The sequence below is a fragment of the Symphalangus syndactylus genome, chromosome 6 (assembly GCF_028878055.3).
Source record: "Symphalangus syndactylus isolate Jambi chromosome 6, NHGRI_mSymSyn1-v2.1_pri, whole genome shotgun sequence".
Lineage (NCBI taxonomy): Eukaryota > Metazoa > Chordata > Mammalia > Primates > Hylobatidae > Symphalangus > Symphalangus syndactylus.
The window spans coordinates 41542596-41566952 of record NC_072428.2 but is presented as its reverse complement, the minus strand read 5'-3'; the positions used below and the strand labels follow the sequence as shown (position 1 = coordinate 41566952).

General features: G+C 38.0%; 1 protein-coding gene and 1 pseudogene across 6 annotated transcripts in view; one reads left to right on the top strand and one right to left on the bottom strand.

The window, feature by feature from the left end:
* PDE3B (phosphodiesterase 3B) overlaps positions 1-24357 on the top strand; it is a 231252-nt gene that overhangs the window by 7938 nt on the left and 198957 nt on the right. The gene's annotated exons all lie outside the window — the stretch shown is intronic.
* Positions 22163-23296, bottom strand: LOC134736877 (mortality factor 4-like protein 1; annotated as a pseudogene).

Genomic DNA, 24357 nt, shown 5'->3' with positions numbered 1-24357 from the left:
CTTTTAAGTTTGGCTAGTCTAGTGGGTATGAAATGGCATTTCTGGGGGTGGAGCCAAGATGGCCGAATAGGAACAGCTCCGGTCTACAGCTCCCAGCCCCAGCGACACAGAAGACGGGTGATTTCTGCATTTCTGTTTGAGGTACTGGTTTCATCTCACTAGGGAGTGCCAAACAGTGGGTGCAGGAGAGTCGGTGAAGCTCACTGTGTGCGAGCCGAAGCAGGGCGAGGCATTGCCTCACTCGGGAAGCGCAAGGGGTCAGGGAGTTCCCTTTCCTAGTCAAAGAAAGGGGTAACAGACGGCACCTGGAATATCGGGTCAGTCCCACCTTAATACTGCGCTTTTCCAACGGGCCTGGAAAACGGCACACTAGGAGATTGTGTCCCGCACCTGGCTCGGAGGGTCCTATGCCCACGGAGTCTCGCTGATTGCTAGCACAGCAGTCTGAGATCAAGCTGCAAGGCAGCAGCGAGGCTGGGGGAGGGGCGCCTGCCATTGCCCAGGCTTGCTTAGGTAAACAAAGCAGCCAGGAAGCTCGAACTGGGTGGAGCCCAGCACAGCTCAAGGAGGCCTGCCTGCCTCTGTAAGCTCCACCTCTGGGGGCAGGGCACAGACAAACAAAACGTCAGCAAGAACCTCCACAGACTTAAATGTCCCTGTCTGACTGACAGCTTTGAAGAGAGTAGTGGTTCTCCCAGCAGGCAGCTGGAGATCTGAGAACGGACAGACTGCCTCCTAAAGTGGGTCCCTCACCCCTGAGCAGCCTAATTGGGAGGCACCCCCCCAGTAGGGACAGACTGACACCTTAGTTGGCCGGGTACTCCTCTGAGACAAAACTTCAGAGGAACTATCAGACAGCTGAATTTGTGGTCTCACGAAAATCCGCTGTTCTGCAGCCACCGCTGCTGACACCCAGCCAAACAGGGTCTGGAGTGGACCTCTAGTAAACTCCAACAGACCTGCAGCTGAGAGTCCTGTCTGGTAGAAGAAAAACTAACAAACAGAAAGGACATCCACACCAAAAACCCATCTGTACATCACCATCATCAAAGACCAAAAGTAGATAAAACCACAAAGATGGGGAAAAACTGGAAACTCTAAAAAGCAGAGCACCTCTCCTCCTCCAAAGGAACGCAGTTCCTCACCAGCAATGGAACAAAGCTGGATGGAGGATGACTTTGACGAGTTGAGAGAAGAAGGCTTCAGACGATCAAACTACTCTGAGCTATGGGAGGAAATTCAAAACAATAGCAAAGAAGTTAAAAACTTTGAAAAAAAATTAGAAGAATGGATAACTAGAATAACCAATGGAGAGAAGGGCTTAAAGGAGCTGATGGAGCTGAAAGCCAAGTTTCGAGAACTACGCAAAGATTGCAGAAGCCTCAGTAGCAGATGCGATCAACTGGAAGAAAGGGTATCGCTGATGGAAGATGAAATGAAGGAAATGAAACCAGAAGGGAAGTTTAGAGAAAAAAGAATAAAAAGAAATGAACAAAGCCACCAAGAAATTTGGGACTATGTGAAAAGACCAAACCTACGTCTGATTGGTGTACCTGAAAGTGACGGGGAGAATGGAACCAAGTTGGAAAACACTCTGCAAGATATTATCCAGAAGAACTTCCCCAATATAGTAAGGCAGGCCAACATTCAGATTCAGGAAATACAGAGAACGCCACAAAGATACTCCTCGAGAAGAGCAACTCCAAGACACATAATTGTCAGATTCACCAAAGTTGAAATGAAGGAAAAAATAATAAGGGCAGCCAGAGAGAAAGGTCGGGTTACCCACAAAGGGAAGCCCATCAGACTAACAGCTGATCTCTCAGCAGAAACTCTACAAGCCAGAAGAGAGTGGGGGCTGATATTCAACATTCTTAAAGAAAAGAATTTTCAACCCAGAATTTCATATCCAGCCAAACTAAGCTTCATAAGTGAAGGAGAAATAAAATACTTTACAGACAAGCAAATGCTGAGTGATTTTGTCACCACCAGGCCTGCCCTAAAAGAGCTCCTGAAGGAAGCACTAAACATGGAAAGGAACAACTGTTACCAGCCACTGCAAAAACATGCCAAATTGTAAAGACCATCAAGGCTAGGAAGAAACTGCATCAACTAACGAGCAAAATAACCAACTAACATCATAATGACAGGATCAGATTCACACATAACAATATTAACTTTAAATGTAAATGGGCTAAATGCTCCAATTAAAAGACACAGACTGGCAAACTGGATAAGGAGTCAGGACCCATCAGTGTGCTGTATTCAGGAAACCCATCTCACGTGCAGAGACACACATAGACTCAAAATAAAGGGATGGAGGAAGATCTATCAAGACAATGGAAAACAAAAAAAGGCAGAGGTTGCAATCCTAGTCTCTGATAAAATAGACTTTAAACCAACAAAGATCAAAAGAGACAAAGAAGGCCATTACATAATGGTAAAGGGATCAATTCAACAAGAAGAGCTAACTATCCTAAATATGTATGCACCCAACACAGGAGCACGCAGATTCATAAAGCAAGTCCTGAGTGACCTACAAAGGGACTTAAACTCCCACACAATAATAATGGGAGATTTTAACACCCCACTGTCAACATTAGACAGATCAATGAGACAGAAAGTTAACAAGGATATCCAGGAATTGAACGCAGCTCTGCACAAAGTGGACCTAATAGACATCTACAGAACTCTCCACCCCAAATCAACAGAATATACATTTTTTTCAGCACCACACCACACCTATTCCAAAATTGACCACATAGTTGGAAGTAAAGCTCTCCTCAGCAAATGTAAAAGAACAGAAATTATAACAAACTGTCTCTCAGACCACAGTGCAATCAAACTAGAACTCAGGATTAAGAAACTCACTCAAAACCGCTCAACTACATGGAAACTGAACAACCTGCTCCTGAATGACTATTGGGTACATAATGAAATGAAGGCAGAAATAAAGATGTTCTTTGAAACCAATGAGAACAAAGACACAACATACCAGAATCTCTGGGACACGTTCAAAGCAGTGTGTAGAGGGAAATTTATAGCACTAAATGCCCACAAGAGAAAGCAGGAAAGATCCAAAATTGACACCCTAACATCACAATTAAAAGAACTAGAAAAGCAAGAGCAAACACATTCAAAAGCTAGCAGAAGGCTAGAAATAACTAAAATCAGAGCAGAACTGAAGGAAATAGAGACACAAAAAACCCTTCAAAAAATTAATGAATCCAGGAGCTGGTTTTTTGAAAAGATCAACAAAATTGATAGACTGCTAGCAAGACTAATAAAGAAGAAAAGAGAGAAGAATCAAATAGATGCAATAAAAAATGAAAAAGGGGATATCACCACCGATCCCACAGAAATACAATCTACCATCAGAGAATACTACAAACACCTCTATGCAAATAAACTAGAAAATCTAGAAGAAATGGATAAATTCCTCGAAACATACACCCTCTCAAGACTAAACCAGGAAGAAGTTGAATCTCTGAATAGACCAATAACAGGTTCTGAAATTGTGGCAATAATCAATAGCTTACCAACCAAAAAGAGTCCAGGACCTGATGGATTCACAGCCGAATTCTACCAGAGGTACAAGGAGGGACTGGTACCATTCCTTCTGAAACTATTCCAATCGATAGAAAAAGAGGGAATCCTCCCTAACACATTTTATGAAGCCAGCATCGTCCTGATACCAAAGCCTGGCAGAGACATAACCAAAAAAGAGAATTTCAGACTAATATCCTTGATGAACATTGATGCAAAATTCCTCAATAAAATACTGGCAAACCGAATCCAGCAGCACATCAAAAAGCTTATCCACCATAATTAAGTGGGCTTCATCCCTGGGATGCAAGGCTGGTTCAACATATGCAAATCAATAAATGTAATCCAGCATATAAACAGAACCAAAGACAAAAACCACATGATTATCTCAATAGATGCAGGAAAGGCCTTTGACAAAATTCAACAACGCTTCATGCTAAAAACTCTCAATAAATTAGGTATTGATGGGACGTATCTCAAAATAATAAGAGCTATGTATGACAAAACCACAACCAATATCATACTGAATTGGCAAAAACTGGAGGCATTCCCTTTGAAAACTGGCGCAAGACAGGGATGCCCTCTCTCACCACTCCTATTCAGCATAGTGCTGGAAGTTCTGGCCAGAGCAATCAGGCAGGAGAAGGAAATAAAGGGTATTCAATTAGGAAAAGAGGAAGTCAAATTGTCCCTGTTTGCAGATGACATGATTGTATATCTAGAAAACCCCACTGTCTCACCCCAAAACCCCCTTAAGCTGATTAGCAACTTCAGCAAAGTCTCAGGATACAAAATCAATGTACAAAAATCGGAAGCATTCTTGTACACCAATAACAGACAAACAGAGAGCCAAATCATGAGTGAACTCCCATTCACAATTGCTTCAAAGAGAATAAAATACCTAGGAATCCAACTTACAAGGGATGTGAAGCACCTCTTCAAGGAGAACTACAAACCACTGCTCAATGAAATAAAAGAGGATACAAACAAATGGAAGAACATTCCATGCTCATGGGTTGGAAGAATCAATATCGTGAAAATGGCCATACTGCCCAAGGTAATTTATAGATTCAATGCCATCCCCATCAAGCTACCAATGACTTTCTTCACAGAATTGGAAAAAACTACTTTCAAGTTCATATGGAACCAAAAAAGAGCCCGCATCGCCAAGTCACTCCTAAGCCAAAAGAACAAAGCTGGAGGCATCACGCTACCTGACTTCAAACTATACTAGAAGGCTACAGTAACCAAAACAGCATGGTACTGGTACTACAGCAGAGACATAGATCAATGGAACAGAACAGAGCCCTCAGAAATGATGCCGCATATCTACAACTATCTGATCTTTGACAAACCTGACAAAAACAAGAAATGGGGAAAGGATTCCCTATTTAATAAATGGTGCTGGGAAAACTGGCTAGCCATATGTAGAAAGCTGAAACTGGATCCCTTCCTTACACCTTATACAAAAATTAATTCAAGATGGATTAAAGACTTAAACGTTAGACCTAAAACCATTAAAATCCTACAAGAAAACCTAGGCAATACCATTCAGGACATAGGCGTGGGCAAGGACTTCATGTCTAAAACACCAAAAGCAATGGCAACAAAAGCCAAAATTGACAAATAGGATCTAATTAAACTAAAGAGCTTCTGCACAGCAAAAGAAACTACCATCAGAGTAAACAGGCAACCTACAGAATGGGAGAAAATTTTTGCAACCTACTCATCTGACAAAGGGCTAATATCCACGATCTACAATGAACTCAAACAAATTTACAAGAAAAAAACAAACAACCCCATCAAAAAGTGGGCAAAGGGCATGAACAGACACTTCTCAAAAGAAGACATTTATGCAGCCAAAAAACACATGAAGAAATGCTCATCATCACTGGCCATCAGAGAAATGCAAATTGAAACCACAGTGAGATACCATCTCACACCAGTTAGAATGGCCATCATTAAAAAATCAGGAAACAACAGGTGCTGGAGAGGATGTGGAGAAATAGGAACACTTTTACACTGTTGGTGGGACTGTAAACTAGTTCAACCATTGTGGAAGTCAGTGTGGTGATTCCTCAGGGATCTAGAACTAGAAATACCATTTGACCCAGCCATCCCATTACTGGGTATATACCCAAAGGACTATAAATCATGCTGCTATAAAGACACATGCACACGTATGTTTATTGCGGCACTATTCACAATAGCAAAGACTTGGAACCAACCCAAATGTCCAACAACGATAGACTGGATTAAGAAAATGTGGCCCATATACACCATGGAATACTATGCAGCCATAAAAAATGATGAGTTCATGTCCTTTGTAGGGACATGGATGAAACTGGAAAACATCATTCTCAGTATATTGCAAGGACAAAAAACCAAACACCTCATGTTCTCACTCATAGGTGGGAATTGAACAATGAGAACTCATGGACACAGGAAGGGGAACATCACACTCCGGGGACTGTTGTGGGGTTGGGGGAGTGGGGAGGGACAGCATTAGGAGATATACCTAATGCTAAATAATGAGTTAATGGGTGCAGGAAATCAGCATGGCACATGGATACATATGTAACAAACCTGCACATTGTGCACATGTACCCTAAAACCTAAAGTATAAAAAAAAAAAAAAAAAAGAAATGGCATTTCTTTGTGATTGTAATTTGCATTTTTCTGATTTCTAGATTTATATGTATGTTGTGATGTAGAGATACGATCTCATTTTTTATCCGTATGGATATCCAGTCATGCCAACACACTGTATTGAAAAGTTTATTTATTCTCCATTCATCAGTGCTGCCTCTGTCGTATATCAAATTTCAATATATGTATGACTGTGTCTGGGCTCTATTATGTTTGATTTGTTAGTTTATGCATCCTGTGTTAATACCACACTATCTTAGTTATAATAGCTTTCTAGTAAGGCTTAATATCCAGTATTGATAGTGTCCATTGATGTGCAAAAGTTTTCAATTTTGATGAAGTTTATCTACTTTTTCTTTTGTTGCCTATGATTTTGGTGTCATGTCAAAGAAGTCACTGCAAATTCAATGTAATGAAGCTCTCATTCTGTGTTTTCTTTGAGGAGTTTTATAAAAGTTTTAGTTCTAATATTTAGGTCTTTGATTCATTTTGAGTTAATTTTTGTATACAGTGTAAGGTAATGGTCCAACTTTATTCTTTTGCGTGTGGATATTCCATTTTTCTAAGACCATTTGTTGAAAAAAACTATTCTTTTAATAACCTTTTAACAAAGTGTTGGCTTGTTTGTTGAAAATTATTTGACAGTACATGTGAGGATTGATTGCTAGGCTCCCTGTTCTATGTCATAGGTCTATATATCTGTGTTTATGTCAGTACCATACTGTTTTGATTATTGTATCTTTTAGTAAGTTTTGAAATCATTAAGTTTGAGACCTCAAACTTTGTTCTTTTTCAAGATTATTTTGGCTGTTTGAGTGTCCTTTGAGATTCCATATGAATTTTAGGATGAATTTTTCTGTTTCTGCAAAAAACATCATTGGGGTTTATTTTTTATTGTGGTAAAAACCATAAAATTTACTCTGTTCTTTATTTTTAAGTGTACAGTTCAGTAGTGTTAAGTATATTCACATTGTTGTGAAACAGATCTCCTTATCTTTTCCGTCTTGCAGAACTGACACTATACTCATTAAATAACAACTCCCCTTCCCCTGTCCCCTGGTAATCACCATTCAACTTTATGTTTCAATGAATTTGACGACTTTAGATACCTCATATAAGTGGAATCATACAGAATTTTTTTGTGACTTGCTTATTTCACTTAGGATAATCATCTTTGGGATTTTGATAGAGATTGCCTTGGATCTATAGATTGGTTTGAGTAGCACTGGCATCTTAACAGTAATAGGTTTTCTAATCCGTGAAAATGAGATATCTTTTGATTTATTTGTATATTAATTTATTTCAGCAACATTTCGTAGTTTTCAGTGTATGAGTCTTTCACCTCCATGGTTAAGTTTATTCCTGAGCATTTTATTCTTTTCAATGCTGTTGCAGTTAGAAATGTTTCCTTAATTTCCTTTTTGAATCATTTATAGTATATAACTGTATGCAACTGATGTGTATGTGTTGATTTTTATATACTGCAGCTTTGCTGAATTTGTTTGTTCTAATAGTTTTTTTTGTGGAATCTTCAGGGTCTTCACTTAGTTTTTGATCCTTAAAATTAGTGCTGCATATGTAGACTGAGAAACCTCAAGTAAAAATTTAAATTGGCCTCAAGTTGGCAGTGTTCCAAGGCAACGGTTAGAAGCAAATTCAGATTCTCCAAGGCCTCAAATAATTCCTACAGATAAAATCCCAAGGAAATTGAGCAGTGCCTAGTCAAAAATCCACAAATCAGGCAAGGAAACAAGGCACTATGAATAGGAACCTAAGAAAAAGTACACAACCAAAACACATCCACCCTCGGGAGGCTGAGGCAGGAGAATGGCTTGAACCCGGGAGGCAAAGCTTGCAGTGAGCCGAGATCATGCCACTACACTCCAGCCTGGGTGACAGAGTGAGACTCTGTCTCAAAAAAAAAAAAAAAGAAAACAAAAACAAACAAACAAAAACAAAAAAACACCCACCAAAGCTTCGGATTATATAAGAAATATAAAAACACGTTTATTATGATGAAAGAAATAAAATAGAAACCTGAAAAAAATGATTGGGGGACAGGTGATTAAAAAAACTGTCACTGGCCGAGTGTGGTGGTTCATGCTTGTAATCCCAGCACTTTGGGAGGCCGAGGTGGGTGGATGACTTGAATCCAGAAGTTCGAGACCAGCCTGGGCAACATGGCAAAACCTTGTCTCTACAAGATACAAAATATTAGCTAGGCATGGTGGCGAATGCCTGTAGTCGCAGCAACCTGGGAGGCTAATGTGGGAGCATCACCTGAGCTGGGGAGGTCGAGGCTGCATTGAGCTCTGATTGTACCACTACACTGCTGCCTGAGTGACAGAGTGAGACTCTGTCTCAAGAAAAATCCCCCCAACCCCAAAACACACACACAAAAAGTCGTATAGGTCAGAAGAGTTGGAGAATAAGAAGCAAAGTATAACTTGGATTTAACTGAAGTTCAAAAAGGGGATAATAAAATGGAGAGGAAGAAATATTAGAAAAAAATGGCTGTAAAATAGCATTTTAAAGAACTGATGAAAAATGCCAAGTTTTTGTCCAGAAAGCTCACTGAATCTCAAGCAGAATAAATTAAAAGAAACCCATACATTATTGCAAAATTGCAGAACCTTAAATAAAAAGATAACTACTAAAAGAACTCAGAAAAGAGAAATTACCCACAAAAGAATGAATGGCAGTTTTACTGAAAGGTGACTTATTAGTAGCCACAGTGGAATCCATAAAGCAGTGGAATATTATCCAACAGGTGCTGAGAGAAAATAACTGTCAAACTAGAAATCGGTGCCCCGCAACACTATCTCCCTAGGAAAAGTGCAAGCTAAAACAATTTTAGAAAAGGAAAAATTGAGGGAGTTTTTACCACTGAAAGTACATACTCAGGCAGAAGAAATGAATGAGATCAAGAAGGTATACTAATGATAAATATGCGTAAAACTAAACGAACACTGATATTATAAGACATTATTAACAATGCCTTCTGAGAGAACAGGCTAGAACTCAAGTACTAGAAAACAATAGCATTTACATTGGAAAGAAGAAATTAGAAGAGTATGTTAAAAAGTTATATTTCAAGGTGAGGGCTAAGAGTTTGACTTTAAATCTTGTTTATATATACACACTAGCTGTCTACACACACACACACACACACACACACACCCCTAGTGCAACTGCTGAAAGAGTAGATATTGTGTGAATGGCTTCCAAACAAATAGAGGTGACAAAAGAATTGAGGGAAAAAAGGAGAACAAATAATTAATATAAGAGAAAAAAGGAGGTCAAAAAAGGAAACCTAGCAAACAGGACAAATACTTAAAGCATGTAAAAAGATGATAGAAATAAATCTAGATACTACCACGAGTCACAATAAATATAGAAGCAAAAGCTTTCGTTAAAAGAATATAAAGATTGTCCACTTGGATTTTCTGACGGTATACTCTTTGCAAACATAAGAATTTATCAAGGTCGAAAATAAAAGAATGGAAAAAGGACACAAGACACTATAATAAAACTGGTAATATTAATATCAGAAAAACTGGGAAAACACTTGGCTAGAGAAAAGGTTGATCATTATGTAATTATAAAAGACGGAATTCACCAAGAAGATACAATTTAAAATTGTAGATACCTAATAACATAAAAGTCTATGTCTATATATATACATACACATATATACACACACGTAATTGATAACTATTTCCAAATTCACCTACAGTAGAAAGCATTCCTTTTGTATATTTTATTTATACCTTTAATTCATTCCTATCACATTAATATACTTTTCTTATACTGTCTTAATTACCCTTTCAGTTATTAGCCCCCATTTTTGAGCATCTCAGTGTGCTAGGTGCTGTGGGGGAAATATAAAGATCAATAAGATATGGTTCTATCCCTAGGGAGGTTATTTCTAGTTGACTCAGATGTGCAGACTAGCTCACTGTGAGACACAATTGTGTAATTACTGTGTTCCAGTCGAGCACCTCATTGTGGAAGGCAAAAGAGTGATCAGGCCGGGCGCGGTGGCTCACGCTTGTAATCCCAGCACTTTGGGAGGCCAAGGCGGGCGGATCACGAGGTCAGGAGATCCAGACCACGGTGAAACCCTGTCTCTACTAAAAATACAAAAAAAAAATTAGCCGGGCGTGGTGGCGGGCGCCTGTAGTCCCAGCTACTCGGAGAGGCTGAGGCAGGAGAATGGCGTGAACCCGGGAGGCGGAGCTTGCAGTGAGCCGAGATTGCGCCACTGCACTCCAGCCTGGGCGACAGAGCAAGACTCTGTCTCAAAAAAAAAAAAAAAAAAAAAAAAAAAGAGTGATCAGTTTTTCGGGGGAGTGTATTGGAAGTCTTTACAGAGGAGGCATTTGAAGGACATACTATATAAGACTTGATTAAGTAGAGACAGGTGTTGAGACTGGTAAACCATGTGATGGTAAAATTCATGACATTGTGGAAATCAGAATGGAAAGCTAGTAAAGTGAGGAGTGTAGAGTTAGTGTGGGAATGTTACTGGAAAAGACTGGAAGATTGGTTGAGAGTAATGTATGGAAGATACTGAATGCCATCCTAAACTTTTTGATTTATTCAGTGGAAGATGTTGGAAAATTTTCAGAAGAGGAGACATTTTCTTTATTTAGTTTAGAGAGATTATTGACAATGGGAAAAGTAGATCAGAGAATGAAAATATTGGGGGCAGGGAAACCGTTATAATCATTCATATGAGAGACTGAGAACAGTGGGAGTGGAAAAGCCCTGGTGATTGGAAAAAAGGAGGTATGAAGATGCTTAAAGTCTTAGTGACTGAAAGTTTAGTGGTGTCATTAGCTAATGTAGGGAACATTGGAAGATGAGCTGGTTTGGGAGAAATGCTAAAGAGCTTGACTATTGATTAATGCATGTTCCTGTTTTCACATGTGAATGGTTGATACCTCTTTTACATCTCTAAATGGGTTGTAAACTCCCTGAGTGTAAGAACTAAGCATTTCTGTTTTGTATTTATCATTTACATTTTGGAGTTCACAATGGATATCTGTTATTATATTTATACTTATTGTCATTTCTTATAATGTTTCCATGTTAACCTTGAGTGAAGAAAAGAACTGTGGGTGGAGATGAATCCCAATTTCCTACTGTCTTTGGTATTTTCATTAATAGATAGCTATTGCACAGTGGTGAAGCTAGACTGCTTGAGTTTAAATGTTATCTCTGCCACTCACAGAATGTTGGACAAGTTGTTTGTTTAACTTCTCTGTACCCCAGTTTCTCTGTGTATAAATTAGGGGTAATAACAGTATCTATCTTATTGATGTGAAATAGATGTGATATGAAATGTTGTGAGGATTAAATGAGGATTAATAACCTGTAAGTTCTTGGAACAGTGTCTGGCACCTGACAAGTTTTCAACAGGTTAGTTGTTATGGGTGTTATTATTAATAGTTGAAATTCTCATCCTTGAATTATTTAATAGTTTATGCCAAGTTTCTCTAAATCAATGGTAAAACTAGTTGAAATTTAGATCTATGAGACAATCCTTTTTTACTGTCTCGATACTTCTCTTGGAACTGGTATTAAGCAAAAAAGCAAATCCTTTCCATAGGGGATTATATAGGGGAAATTATTTCAACAGTGGTCAGTATTTAGGACAACAAAGAAAAGATACAAGGAGTAATTTAAAAAGTGATTAAAAGGGGGGTAATTTGGATTTATTTTCTTTTAAAGTTTCAGAGTTAAAGATTAAGAACCTTTGGTCTTCCAGAAGAAAAATGTGTCAGCTGCTACAGTCATAATTTACTGTCCCATAAGCTTTTTGTTCCAGTTTGTCACTTTGGAGTTGGGAGTACACTGGGAAGTCAAACAAATGTCTTTACCCGTAATTCTTCCTTCACAGTTCACTGTCTGTTAAGCATGTTGATAACTATGCAGCACCTCCCCAGGAATGGTAAGAGGGAGATAAGAGATATGGAAACAGAAAGAAGAGAAACTGTATGTAAAAAAGTGACTCTTCCAACCCTCTTTGTCACTCCAGTCAGTATTCGTCACTTTACTTTACTGCTTCAATGTAACACTTTGTTCCACTTTTCAGAAAAAGTCTCCTGAAGAGCTTCTACCAGTTAGATAGTAATAGTTCAAAGCAGACAAAAATAAATATGGATAGGAATTTTTACCAATATATAGGAAAATATTTTTCTTTAGGGGAAAATACTTACATACACATTGCTAAACACCAGTGTTTATCATTATGTAAGTCATTTTTTGTTTGTTTTTGTTGTAAAAATAAGCATCATGTAGAAATAACTTTAATACCTGAAAGTTCATTTCTTCAGCAACATTACTGGGCATTGTGCTAGGAGCTATAAGGGCTATGAAAAAGAATCACATAATATCATTATTCTTAGGAGTTTAATGTAAGATAAAAAGTGATTTTATTTTAAATAATAAAAAAGGCAGTGCAATTAATGTTGTAGTGTTTGAGAGGTCTCAAAAAATAACACCCCAATTCCCTGCCCAAATTTTGAGAAGAGAGTGACAGATGAGATATCAGAATACCACCTGTATTCCTGATAAAGCTGTTATTGGAAGGCATGGCTTATATCAGTAGATAGTTTTGCTTTCTAATACCGAACCCCAGAGTTAAACAGACTTTCCTGGTCATTAGCAGAATAGGACCAGGAACATTTTCCCTGTTTGCCTGGAGAGCCTATCCATGGAGAAGCATTGGAGAACTTCTGCTTCCATCTAGTGGGTAGGCTTCCAAGAGCAAAAAAAGGGGTAGAATTATGCTTACATGATTCTTTAGTCTAAACTTACCAGTCAGGTAAGTCACTATCCTCCTTCTAGGGGATAAATAAGTGAAAGGGTAGAGAGAGTCCAAAAATATTTAGCAACAGTTCTTCCTCATAGAAGCCATAGGATTGAGAAAAAGGCATTGCCTCTCTCAACACGATAATAGAAAAAGCTATTTGAAATTCCGACATCTTTTAGAGAACACATATTTTAATTTTTGCTTGTTGCCTTTCTTTTTTTTTTTGAGATGGAGTCCTGCTCTTGTCGCCCAGGCTGGAGGGCAGTGGCACTATCTCGGCTCACTGCAACCTCTGCCTCCTGGGTTCAAGGATTCTCCTGCCTCACCCTCCCAAGTAGCTGGAATTACAGGCATGCGCCAACACTCCCAGCTAATTTTTGTATTTTTAGTAGAGATGGGGGTTTTGCCATGTTGGCCAGGCTGGTCTTGAACTCTTGATCTCGTGATCCGCCTGCCTTGGCCTCCCAAAGTGCTGGGATTACAGGCATGAGCCACTGTGCTGGATGTCACCTTTCTTGTAACTATAGTGTCTATATAGTTGCATGGAATATACATAATTTAAAAACTGAGCCTAGATTCTGCCTTTGTTCATTTGTTTCTTTCTCTTGACAAAATCGAGTCACTTATTTCTGTGCATTTATTGTTGCACTTAATATTCTCTATCATATTTGGGTTGATAAGCCTTTCCTGTCTCTACATTTTATGTTCTTTAAATGCAGGGACAGTATTTTATTTATTTATGTGACCCTGGTGCTTGGCATATATCAAATAGTTTATTGAGTTGAATTATTGGATTAAATACTTTTTATCACTTCACAGGACATTTTTTTCCTAGTTGATACATAATACTCATAATTTCACCATTGAAAGTAACTTGAAGAACAGGATGCCTAAGGAATAAGTTCTTGATGTCACAAAACCCAGCAAAAATCTTCTTCAGCAGGGGAAGTTTACTTAGGTGAATGCCTCAGTTTATAGGTGAAGCTTGGAAGAATGTTGCAAGTTGGGAGAATGGAAACTAATGCAGGACATTGTGTGCAGGAGTTGCCTCTAAAAAAAAAGGAGGAGCATGGAATGATAATTTGAAGTGAGATCATAGTGATGCAGTAGGGTTATAAACAGTTTTTACATTACTTTTTCAGATGTGGCTTGCAGAGTTAAAAATTCCTAGATGTTTGAATGGTTCTCAGTTAACAAGTGTTGATAGAACATTTTCAGTGCTTAGACTGCGCTTTTGATTTCTAGGGAGAACTTCATTTTTAACATAAATTTACTAATTTTAATAGTTCACCAAGGAAGAAGATAGTAGTAAAATACTAGTCATAATTACTTAGCAAACTCTGGAAATGTGATTTTTTTAAAAAACTTTTTTTAAAGTTCAGGGGTACATGTGCAGGTTTGCAAAGGTAAACTTGTGTCATGGGAGTTTGTTGTACAGATTATTTCACCACCCAGGTATTAAGCCTAGTACCCATTAGTTATTTTTCCTCATCCTGTCCCTCCTCCCACTCCAGTAGGCCCCAGTGTGTCTTGTTCCTCCTTACGTGGTCATGTGTTCTCATCAAGTACATTTTTGTCAGGTAACTGAAGTTTATCTTTTTACAAGTAATATCTTTTTAATTTAAACACATTTTTGCTGTGACTATTTCTATTATGTTTACTCCTATTTCTACTTCCCCTGAATAGATCTTGATGAAAATAATGTATTTCTCTGATAAGTAAGGGTTGTCATTTTAAAAATTAGTAAACATGTATTTGACAAAATTATTAGCAAGCACTGCAAAAGCGTTCATACAATCTGTTTGGTAAACTGTGTGATCTCCCAGTTCTGTGTTCCCCCAAATAGTTCACCCACACATTCCATAAAAGATTCTCTTTAGGCAGATGCAACAATACTCTGAAGGCATAATTGTTAGCTTTATAGTCAGCATTAGGCAATTAAAATCCTCCAGAATTAATTCCAGACTTGGCTGTAACCCTAAGAGCCATTCTGGAAGACAGAGGATGTAGAGTTTACGAGATCTTATGCCCTGTTTATAAGGGAGGGGAATATCCCCAAAATATTTAGAGGAGTTCACACATATTGAATGGCACTAATTTCAATGACAAGAGTCTATTTCTAATATTCCTTATATTATTGCTTCTAATATTCTTTTTTTTTTTTTTTGAGGTGGGGTCTCGCCCTGTTGCCCAGGCTGGAGTGCAATGGCATGATCTCGGCTCACTGCAACCTCTGCCTCCCAGGCTCAAGTGATCCTCCCACTTCAGCCTCTGGTGTAGCTGGGGCTACAGGCACGTGCCGCCATTCCTGGCTATTTTTTTTTTTTTTTGTATTTTGTAGAGATGAGGTTTTGCCATGTTGCCCATGCTGGTGTTGAACTCCTGAGCTCTAGTCATCTGCCCGCCTTGGCCTCTGAGAGTGCTGGGATTGCAGGCATGAGCCACTATGCCTGGCCCCTTCTAATATTCTAATACTAGAATATTCCTTATATTATTCTTTCTAATATTTCTTATATTTCTAATATGCCTTATATTAGTCTTTAGGGCTAATAGGAATAGCTTCTGAAGTGCTTATAATAGCTACTTTGGGAGTGTGGCCTTTCTGATTAAATGCTAGCTGATCACCCTTAGAGTATAAATTCTTGTTAAATAACGTATTTACATTTAAATAACAAGAAAGGAGAATGTAAGCATCCTGAAGATTAGAATTTTTGTCTGTTTTGACACTTCTGAAAAGAAGACATTTATGCAGCCAAAAAACACATGAAAAAATGCTCATCATCACTGGCCATCAGAGAAATGCAAATCAAAACCACAATGAGATACCATCTCACACCAGTTAAAATGGCAATCATTAAAAAGTCAGGAAACAACAGGAGCTGGAGAGGATGTGGAGAAATAGGAACACTTTTACACTGTTGGTGGGACTGTAAACTAGTTCAACCATTGTGGAAGTCAGTGTGGCAATTCCTCAGGGATCTAGAACTAGAAATACCATTTGACCCAGCCATCCCATTACTGGGTATATACCCAAAGGACTATAAATCATGCTGCTATAAAGACACATGCACACGTATGTTTATTGCGGCACTATTCACAATAGCAAAGACTTGGAACCAACCCAAATGTCCAACAATGATAGACTGGATTAAAAAAATGTGGCACATATACACCATGGAATACTCTGCAGCCATAAAAAAGGATGAGTTCATGTCCTTTGTAGGGACATGGATGAAACTGGAAACCATCATTCTCAGCCAACTATTGCAAGGACAAAAAACCAAACACCGCATGTTCTCACTCATAGGTGGGAATTGAACAATGAGAACACAGGAAGGGGAATATCACACACCAGGGACTGTTGTGGGATTGGGGGAGGGGGGAGGGATAGCATTAGGACATATACCTAATGCTAAATGACGAGTTAATGGGTGCAGCACACCAACATGGCACATGTATCCATATGTAACAAACCTGCACGTTGTGCACATGTACCCTAAAACTTAAAGTATAATAATAATAATAATAATAATAATAATAATAAAAGAATTTTTTTCTGTTTTGTTCACTGCCGTGTCCAAAATAATGCCTGGCCAATAGTAAGAGCTCAAATAGCTATTGAATGGGTAAATATCACACTGACTTTGCTGAAGTATTTAAATAAATTTCGGACATTATAAAAAAAAATACATTTTGGCCAAAAGCTTAATTAATGCAAGAGTTAAAAAAAAAAGGTTTGAAGCATACAATCCTATTTCAGGGGGGCTCAAGAGTTTAAAAGGAAGAAAGGGGGAGACATCCAGGTAAGAGGACATGCATGCTAGCTTTCCAATATTGGACATTAGCTACTTTTTCTGAGACAGTATCGACCCTTTGACCATGACACATCTTTTTGTAACAGAGTCCTACTTAAGCTCAACGTTTAATTGGTACTTAGAGCCAAGAAATACATGTGGACCTACATTTTTTTGCATATATTTTGTGTTATAGCCTCTATACAATCTAAGGACACTTGGTTCTTTCTCTCAAAATCCTTTCCTCATTTTTGAGTAATTTACTTTTGAATTTATAAATACCTCACCTTATTATTCATCATATTATTTGCATTATGTTAAACCCTGGTCAACCCTCAAAATGTTAAAGGAAAGACATTACTATATTTTTTAATGAATACACTAAACTTTTAAGTACAAATACATTTGTCATCAGCCTCTGTAAAGCCATCAGATGTTTGAAAAAAAATTTTAAGCATGAAGCAAAGGGTCTAGTTTTAAGAACTTAGCTGTGAATGGATAATATCTTACCCATTTAATAGAGTTCTCCAAATGAACAAAGTATATAATGAAAGGAAGGTCCCTTAGACGTTTGAAATTTTTCTGCAGCACAATCCTGTCTGTCTTCTTTATTCAAGAATTTGTAGTCGTTTTCAGAATTCATTCCAGAAACCAGCTTATTAGTTTAGATATCAGCACACTGGTCTTGGCAAAAGATAACACAAAAATAAACAACACTATGTCAAAAAGGATGAAAAGCCAGCCATCCAACCAGTAGAATTGTTTTGGAAACCTGTTTGTCTCAGACTGAGATCACACATTAAGCCTTGGCTGTTGCCTTCCATTCTTGCACAAGCCTCCCTGCTCCTGGGGACCTTCTGTAAGAGTGAGCATCCTAATGAAAATAGATGGCACACTCAAATGGCTGAAGTAGGGAGAGTTTATGAAGGAGTGATTTATAAAAGAGTGGGAAGTGTTAAGAGAACATGGTATGAGTATCTGATGAGCAACAACAGATAGCCATTATCACCTTTAGACATACAAGGGCAGAATAGGGAGCTGTTAAGACTCAGAGAGTAGCTATAGTATAGAGGTTCATTTGAAAGAAGCCATGGCTCTGGTAGTAGAGAAGCATCACTAACCAGAGGTGATTTTACATGAGAGCGGGGGTGGAGATGGGTGGGAGAGTCGGGGAGAATAACGACTCCAGGCTCACTTCCTGTCTTTCTGTCTTCTGCTCTTGTCTTCCATTGGTTGACTCCACCCCAAAGACAGAGGGCAAGGGGGGTTTTGGATATAAACAGAGTCTCCTGGGGCACTGAACAGGGTGGAGAAGAATGAAGACTGGATCTGGAGGGGCAAATGAAATATTCGTAACACTACCATTTTTTTATTATACTTTTAAGTTCTAGGGTACAAGTGCACAACGTGCAGGTTTGTTACATATGTATACATGTGCCATGTTGGTGTGCTGCACCCATTAACTCATCATTTACATTAAGTATTCCTCCTAATGCTATCCCTCCCCCATCCCCTCACCCCACGACAGGCCCCAGTGTGTGATGTTCCCCACCCTGTGTCCAAGTGTTCTCGTTGTTCAATTCCTACCTATGAGTGAGAACATGGGGTGTTTGGTTTTCTGTCCTTGCGATAGCACTACCATTTTTTTAAGGACACAGTATCTGCAGTATCAGAGGAAGGTCCTTTTAGGAAGAATCATGTAAACAAAGGATAGAGGAGTACTGAAATAGAGAGTATGTTGAGAAAATGGAAAATATTTCAGATAGTTCGGAGTGTGTACTTAATGAAGAAGAATAGACATAAAAATGAAAGCATAGGTTAGTATTTGTAGACAAATGTTAATCTTTATATTGCATATCCTCTTATTTATTATTAAGTCTTGTATTATAAATATTTTTATAAATACCTGAGAATCAATAGTACCTTCATCATTAGGTGGGAGATAGTTGGTTGAGTTTTGTGCCTTAGCATGGTTATCTGGGTGATTTACACATAGCAGCCTAGTGCAAATAGTACAAAGATCAGGAGTCATTTAGAGAGTGGGGCTTTCAGTTAAGAATATAGGCTCTGGATTTGGACCATCTGTGTTTAATTTCTGACTCCAGCACTTTCCAGCTTGATGACCTTAGGCAAGTTATCTAATACGGGCTCAGTTTTCTTGTTTTCAAAATAGGTACAATCATAATAGTTTTATTTTAGAGTAGTTGTGAGGATTGAGTAATTCATATATTTAGCCCAGAGCCTAGCAGATACTGTTAATAAATGTTACCTATTTTTTGTTTTTTAGTTTAGGAGGGTATTATAGATATCTTTGAATATTTGAAAGGCTGCCCCATGAAATAGGGATTAAACTTATCTTCATAAGAACCTCTAGTATCAGAATCAGGAGTAATGTGTGTAAGTAACAGGCAAACAGATTTGGGATTAATATGAGAAAATCTTTTAATAATTATAGAGTTGCTTGAATTAGAATAGGTTAGCTCATGAGATAATGATTTACATACCATGGGAAGTTTTCAGGAAAACATCAGGGGGATGTTTTAAAGTATTAATGTCCCAAAATGAGAAAATTAGATAAAAGCTTTAGGATATCTTCCAACTATAATAGTCTATTACTTTATCCTAAAAAATTTGTGAAAATCAAAGTTCCACGTAAGAGGAAATGTGTTTGATTTCCTTTTCCACATCTGTGTCTGTTCCTGTTGACAATTTCTGTTCCTAACTACCTTCCAGCAATCCAGCTTACATGTCATCTATCTTTGTTTAATGATATGTATACTTTTTTATTTTTTTTCAAGAGACAGAATCTCACCATGTTCCCCAGGCTGGGCGCAAACTCCTGGGCTAGGTGATACTCTTGCGTCAGTCTCCTGAGCAGTTGGTACTACAAGTGCACACCACCATGCCCAGCATATTTAACAATATTTATTGAGCACATACAAATGTGCCGGGTATTGCCCTGGATACTGTGATTAGTACAGTGAACAAGACACATCAGTCTCCTGCCCTAATGGAGCTTTAAGAAATTTTAGCAGAGGGAAATAGAAAGTAAAAACACAGTGAAATAAATTTTAGGTAGTTTTAAGTACTGTGATGCATGAAGAAAATAAAACAGAATAATAGTATAAAGGGATACTAGGGCTTTGGATGGTGGAGTTGGAGGTGGTGCTTTAGGTATGGTAGAAAGGGAAAGCCTCTCTGAAGAGGTGACATTTTAACCAGCATATAAATGTTGAGAAGGAGCTGGTCATGCTGAGGGAAGCACATTCTAGGCAGAAGAACTAGCAAAGGCCCTGTGTTGGGAAAGATCTTGACGTGCTTGTTAGAAAGGAAACTGGGTGGCTAGAGAGTGGTAGGAGTGGTAAGAACAGTGTGGATCACATAAGGCCTTATACACCTTGTTAACATTTACATTTCACTCCAATTGCATTCTAATGGCAAGTAATGAGACAATTTTATGGTATAATTTATGTTTAAAAAAGATTATTCTTGCTTGTTTATGGGCTATTGACAGAATAGCTATAGAGTGGAAGCAGGAAGATAGGAGGCTGTTGCAGTTATCCAAGTGAGACATAATAGTGACTTGGACTATCTCAGATGACTTTCTCCCCCATTCATCCCTGGATAGAATGTCCTTTTAAAAAATATTTTGTAGGCCAGGCATGGTGGCTCATCCCTGTAATCTTAGCTCTTTGGGAGGCCGAGATGGGAGGATTGCATGAGGCCAGGAGTTCGAGACCAGTTTGGGTGACATAGCAAGACTCTGTTTTTACAAAAAATTAAAAAATTAGCCAGGCATGGTAGTATGTGCCTGTGTTCCTAGCTACTTAGGGGGCTGAGGTGGGAGGCTAGGAATTCAAGACTGCAGTGAGCTGTGATTGTGGTACTATACTCCAGCCTGGGTGACAGAGTGAGACCTTGTCTCAAATATATATATATGTGTGTGTGTGTATATATATATTTTATAGTGTTTACCAGATACTACTGTTAAAGTATCTTTATATTATATTTTAATTACGTATACAGTTGGCTTCCTCATTAGATTCTGAGTTTCTTAAGCACAAGGACAATGTCTTATCCCTTTTCTTACTATTTTAGGTAGCATTATAGCACTGTTGTTAACTTTGCACTTAAGGCATTGCTATTAAGTGAATTCATAAAACTTCTACCTGAACACAGGGCTTTTTATAGCTATTACAAATGGCACAGTTAAATTACATAACTGCAATAAGGTAAGCTAGATTTGAAATAGAATTAAAAAAATACTTTCCCATATTTTACACAGAGAATGTAGTTTGCATACAGTTTAGGAAAACCTGCTAAGAAGGGAAAATCACAATGTTTTATTAGGGGTGAAACACAAATCAGAAAGACTTAGGGAAATACAACCAAGAGCTAGTTTTGTTGCTCTGTTATGATAAAGGCTAAACTAATGTTAACAAGAGGCAAATATAGTGGCTCAAGTAAGAAAGAAGTTTATTTATCATATAACAACAGGTCACACATTCAGGCTGCTGGGTCTTTCACGGGCTCCTTCCTTTATGTTGCTCTGCCACCTCTTAGGATCTTGTCTTAATTTGCATGGTCAAGCTAGGACATTGTCACACTTATCTTCCAGTCAGTGGGGAAGGGGAAAGAGAGAGTCCACAGAGTCCAGATAAATAATTTTATTTTAAATAAGTGAGGTGAAAGTTGCATGTATCATCTTGCTTATATTCCACTGGTACTTAGTCATACGGTCTTACTCAGCTACTAGAGAGATGGAGAAATGTAGTTTTTAGCCGGGGAATCATAGCAAAAACTTTACTTTTTTTTTTTTTTTGAAATTTAAAGAAAATCTGGTGAAGATCTGAAAAACAATTCCTAAAAGATAGACTTTTCCAGAAAACACTAGCTACACAATGCATTGCGTCTATCACGTTAAAACATGCATTAGACACAAATAGAAAAACCATGAAACAAGCCACCATTCTTCAACAATTTGAGCAAAGATAAAATGCCTAAGTAACAACATGGATGACTTGCAAAGGATGGGCTCTTTAAGCACCATCAAAAAAAAAAAAAAGCACAAATGGATGAGTGTGTTCAGTCATATACACTGAATTGAACCTTTGGCACTAGGAATCAGAGTATTTTGTCATATAGCATTAACATGTTATAAAAGTGCATAGTGTCAAAGGAATAGAATCACCAACATTCGAAAGCAGCTTTGTCAACGAGGCAATAAAACGCTCTACAGCATATCCTCTTTTGTCCATCATTGAATACACTGGTAGTGACTTTGAAATGAAAAAAAAAAAAAGGAGCTATTACCCCTTTTATTTTCTTTGTTTAAAACAAGACAGAAAACAAACATCAGTTGTTACACGCTAACATCTTCAAAACACATCATTTGTGCAAGAGATAGACTAAGAACAAAAATGTGTTTACAGAGATCCAAACATAAGTGAGTGAGAGCGCCTCCCACATGGCTTTCCGATGGTTCTCAGGAGGAGCCACTTCATAATCTCTGGCACTAAACAAAGTTGCAGAATTCTTTGCCAGGTACTTTAGGAAATCATGAAGATAATTCAGTAATTAAGCAAGGCTCTTCTCATCTAGAGGTGTATAGGCCAACATTGCTCCAATTCATACAAATAATCTCAGGAGATGTGGCACTCCATACACCTGGGACATGGGTGCCTTGGGGTGATCTGCAAGAATTTCGGCATACTGTGGTCTCTCAAATTTGTAGAGTAGTTGGGTGCCCAACATTACGTTGAAGTATTCTTTTATCCCCGCCACAACTTCATTAACCGCATACTCCTTAGTATCTGTGTTTCCACCAGATTTCTTGTAATTTGCATAATCCTCAAGAATGGAATCCACATTCTTCTTGGCAGGAAGTTAAAAGAGCTGTTTTTGTCTGGTAATTAAGTCCCAGTCATCAACAAGCCACAGTTTTAGCTCTTCAGGAATCTTTACTTTAACTTCAACTCTGTTCATGAATGTTTCCTCATTTTCAACAGTAGGCTCTACCTGGGCCCTTTTCTTCCGAGGAGGCCAAGGAGTCTCACTGGTACTGCCACCATCTCCATTTCCAGGGGTTTTCTGTTTGTTCTTTTTTGTTTTCACTTCAACATTTTTCTGTTGGAGACCAGATGTCTTCTTTCCTGGGGCAGCCCCTCTCATCTTCCCCTCTGCATACTGCTCCTGATTGGCTTTTTGAAGTTCTTACTGTTTCTGCAAATTGGTGTCCTTGTATTTAAGTACTCTGTTCTCTGGAAGCCACTCATCCCAATTTTTATTCCAACCACTGTAATGTATAAAGTATTTCACTTGTTTGTCCTTTATGGCAACCTTTACACACTTTGTTTCATGAAGAAGAGGCCCATGAAAGCACAGCACTCACTCAACCTCTTGGAATTTAGGCTTTGGGTCCTGTTTTGATGCCATTTATAAGTGATTTGCTGCCTCCTCCTTCTCCTACCACCCCCAACTAAAACTTTACTAACTTTGATTTTCAGCTAAGAATCTACTATAGTTGCTGTTATTTGAACTACTTAAAGTGAATATGAGGGTAACAATTAATTTCTGCTTCTTACCCCCATAGGAAAAATATTGAATTTCTATATAGCACTTACACTTAGGGAGAGGCATCTTGATCCTGATTTCAACTGGGATGAAAAACTGATTTTATTATTATTCTAAGAAAAGCTTTTATTTGTATTTTTATTAAAAATGAAGTTATGTTCAAATGAAAGAGAGTATGTATGAGTCTTGAAAATTGTTACTTTAGGTAAGGCAGGACTACTAATTTTTTTATTTTTATAAAGAAGCAACTCTTGCTCACCAAAGGGCTTGTAGAAATGGTGGGCTGGTTGCCCTCATGGCAGGTATAAAGGATACAGTTGTATAATATTTCTATTAAGGCAGTTTGGGATAAGGGATTTCTTATTGCCTTTAATATATCTCTTCCTTGTTATCACATATTAGGTTGATATAATTCTTCATCAGGTAGAACTGAAGTTCTCAGAGTTGGAGTTGAGGATGAAAAGCTGCTTTAGAACCTTTTAGGCCTTAAGTCTGTGTTTCTGTTTTCAGGACTGTCTCCTAAAGAGAGGTAACTTTTTTTTCTGTTGGATAGTAAATTATCACCTATTTCTCTATTTCTTAAGAGCAGACATAATCTTTGGGGTTGTTCCTTTATAATCTTGATTCAGTATTTTTTCTTTCTTATTAATATTGTTATTCATTTTATTTTTTGCTTATTTTTAAAAAAATTCAAATAATTTACATATAATAAAATGCATGGGCCTAAATGTAGAGTTGAAGTTTTGATGGTTATATACACTTACGTAATCATGAACCAAAACAAGATACAGAATCTTTCCTTGAACTTCTTTCCAGTCTGTTCCATCCAGCTCCTCAGAGACAGCCACTTACTGATTTCTATTGCCATATGTTTGTTTTACCTGTTTTTTAACCTCTTTAAATGGAATTATACAGTATGCATTCTTTTGTGTTGAGCATCTTTCACTTTATATACTGTCCTGTAATTCATTCATA